General features: G+C 39.2%; 1 pseudogene; it reads left to right on the plus strand.

Moving 5' to 3' along the window:
* Positions 1–1,364: 1,364 nt before the first annotated feature.
* Positions 1,365–3,238, plus strand: LOC737608 (eukaryotic translation initiation factor 3 subunit J-like; annotated as a pseudogene).
* The last annotated feature ends 434 nt before the right edge of the window (positions 3,239–3,672 follow it).

Below are 3,672 nucleotides of genomic sequence, written 5' to 3' on the forward strand. Positions count from 1 at the left end.
TTTTCAGATAAAGCATTGGTCGTAGGTTTTTATTTTCAGGAAGAAGGAAAAGAATTACATTTATTTATAAAATAATGAAAGAAAAAAGAGAAAGGTTTTTGGTGTCTCTTCATGAATCACTTAAACAAAGAAACAGAAAAAGAGAGGGATTAGTGAATAGCAACCCAGATGGAGAATTTGCTTATGGGAGGGGCAAAATGGTGCAGTGGCTGAAGCAAAGATCCTGGAGACAGGGGCCTGGGCTCAGATCCCAGCTGTGTCTCTCACTAGCTGGTGTTTAGCTTCTGTGCCTCAGTTATCCCACCTGAAAAGTGGGATTAAAACAGTTATCTATCTGATGGAATTGTTGTGAGAATTAAATGGTAATCTGTAAAGAACCTAGATTAGTAAACACTGTGTTGCTTGTCATTGTTATTTATTTTAAAAGTGTAGTAGTCCGTTCTCTCATTGCTTTGAAGAACTACCTGAGACTAGGTAGTTTATAAAGGTAAGAGGTTTAATTGACTCACAATTCCACAGGTTGTAAAAGAAGCATGGCTGTTAGGCCTCAGGAAACTTACAATCATGGCGGAAGCTGAAGGGGAAGCAGACACAAGCATAGCCGCAGAAAGAGGGAGAAAGTGAAGTGGGAGGCTCTACACACTTTTAAACGACCAGATCTCCTGAAAACTCTATCATGAGACAGCACTAAGGGAATGGTGGTAAACCATTGGAAACCATCCCCATAATCCAATCACCTCCCATCACACCCCACCTCCAACGCTGGGGATTACAACTCAACATGAGATTTGGGTAGGAGTACAGAGCCAAACCATATCAAAAAGTGTAATGCGCTGAGGGTAACCACCAGTTTACCCTTCTCCATATATGACAGAATTAGAGGAAATAACCTAGAAAGCAATGTAAAGGACTTAGGTTAGAAATAAGAAAGAACTGGAAAGTTGTTTTTTAAGTTCTGGAATGGTCTACCCAAGAAGTTATAAGTGCTTAAAAAACAAAGCAGGAGAGTTAGTTACTCATTTGACCAGAATAGTTGGGGTGCAAATCTGTTATACTAGAGCCATTTCAGAATAAGCACCTACCTTCTTGACCTGATGGCTTAGAATTTCACTCAGTTCTCACACTGGGTGACTTTAAATTATCTACGTCACTGTTGACCATGGTGGATAATTGTCATTTTCCTAAATGTACATTTGCTCTGGTGGCCAACTACTGCATATTAAATCCCTAGAGAAAAGGCGTGCACTACAGTCAGAGTTGCTTGAACATTTAAGATGATAAAGATTGAGCAAACCCAGTGACTCACCTTCGCCGCGCTAACTCCTCGCTAGCTCTCCCCCTCAATCCGCGCTCACACCCTCCTCAAGATGGCGGCGGCGGCGGCGGGGGACTCCGACTCTTGAGACGCGGATGCATTCTCCGTGGAAGACCCAGTGCAGAAGGTGTGGGGCGGCGGCACTGCTGGCGGGGAGCGCTGGGAAGGCGAGGACTAAGACGAGGGCGTCAACGGTAACTGGGATGACGATCAAGACTTAAAAAAAGAAGAAGCAGAAGTAAAACCAGAGGTAAAAAGTTCAGAAAAGAAAAAAACAGCAGAGAAGATAAAAGAGAAAGAACGGCAACAGAAGAAAAGGCAAGAAGAAATTAAAAAGAGGTTAAAAGAACCTGAAGAACCTAAAGTGCTAACACCAGAAGAACAATTAGCAGATAAACTGGGGCTAAATAAATTACAGGAAGAGTCAGACCTCGAATTAGCAAAGGAAACTTTTGGTGTTAATAATACAGTTTATGGAATAGATGCTATGAACCCATCTTCAAGAGATGATTTTACAGAGTTTGGAAAGTTACTAAAAGATAAAATTACACAAAATGAAAAGTCACTATATGATGTCTTTTTTTTTTTTTTTTGGAAATCTTAGTTCGAGATGTGTGTATTTCATTGGAAATTGATAACTTGAAAAAGATTACCAATTCACTGACTGTACTTTGCCGTAAAAACAGAAGCAAGAAAAACCAAAAAGAAGAAGAAAGGTGTGGTTCCTGGAGAGGGATAAAAGCCACCATGAAAGATGATCTGGCAGATTATGGTGGTTATGATGGAGGTATATGTACAAGACTATGAAGACTTCATGTGACATTTTATCTTTTCCTGGTGTCTTTTTTTTTTTTTTTTTTTTTTTTTTTTGAGACGGAGTCTCGCTCTGTCTCCCAGGCTGGAGTGCAGTGGCGTGATCTCGGCTCACTGCAACCTCCGCCTCCCGGGTTCAAGCAATTCTCTGCCTCAGCCTCCCGTCCTGGTGTCATCTTTGTGTTGCCCACAATCCCTTGAACATGTAGTACAACTTCCTTTCCTTTCAGTTCTGCCAAATGCTACAATTAGAAGTGCAGTAGTATCTTTTGTGCTGGTTATTTAACCCCTCAACACTTAGGTGCTAATGTGCAAATGAGGGAACTTGGATCTTGCTGCCAAGGGGTTAAAATTGGGAACCTCAGTGGCTACTAAATCATAGTTCAAAACGAACCTAATAATGTTGTCATTGTTGCTGTCTGATTTCATAGCAGCAGTCACTGAATTGGAAATAAAAGGTTGCAACATGACAAAAAAAATTGTGTAGTATTTACCAGCACCATTCAGTAATACAGTCTTAACCATACCTCCTTGAACTACTTCATAACTTGTCAAGAAAACCAGCTTGCAGCAAGGGCATGTGATGTGCACCTAGTATTAAAATTGCTTTGTCTTAAAATTGAACGTAAGGATATTAAAAATACATTGTGAAGAAGACTGCTTATCTCAGAGTGAAGATACTGTGGCTGATATCTTCACTCTATAGTTTTTATATCAAACTATAGCACTAGTTTGATATAAAATTAAAATGGCCAAAACCCTCCAACTTTGAAGCTAAAGGAGGTAAACCTCTCCATTATTGCATTACATGTTGTGGAATCTCTTGAGTGCAGGCTGTCTAGTAATTTATCAGGCTATTTCTACTGATGAAGTGCTTCAGACTGGGGAGGGAAACTCTTTACCTGTTTTTAATCTGCCTGATTTAAGTGTCTGAGAAACAAATCTTTGTTCTCTTAGGCCACAATGGAACAACTTTACCAGGATTTTGGCATTTCCTTTCCTTTATAAAACGTGCTCAGCACATTGCACCAGTTAACTGCGGTTTGGTAAATTGTTATGTTAACAATTATGACATCTGCAATGTTTTATAAAGCAACTAATTTAATAAAATCACTATTGTGAGGACTAAAAAAAGATGATAATGATTTACAAACAGCGTTTTAACACTTGTTTTAACTGTTCAGAATAACCTACTATGCAAGTTGATGCTATCAAACAAAATAGAAAGTTTCTTAAAGTTTTCCCAGACTCAGTTGTATGACTTGATACATGCTCTTTAGTTGCTTGAAAAAAGGTCAAGACACAATACAGAACGATTAAAATAAACTTTAAAAACTAGGTTCCTGGGACCATATGTGAGCTGCTAGTATTTTGCCACCAGGAACCAAAAACTGTCTATGGCCAGCTGATCTTTTGGCCATTACTAATCCAAAAGATACTTCGACATAAGCAGAATAAAGGATTTTACATCATGGTGCCTGATTAATTTTACAGGTAACTCTTGCCTAAAGATCAATATAGACACTTGCAAACAAGACTAGACA

Source organism: Pan troglodytes, chromosome 2 (genome assembly GCF_028858775.2).
Source record: "Pan troglodytes isolate AG18354 chromosome 2, NHGRI_mPanTro3-v2.0_pri, whole genome shotgun sequence".
Lineage (NCBI taxonomy): Eukaryota > Metazoa > Chordata > Mammalia > Primates > Hominidae > Pan > Pan troglodytes.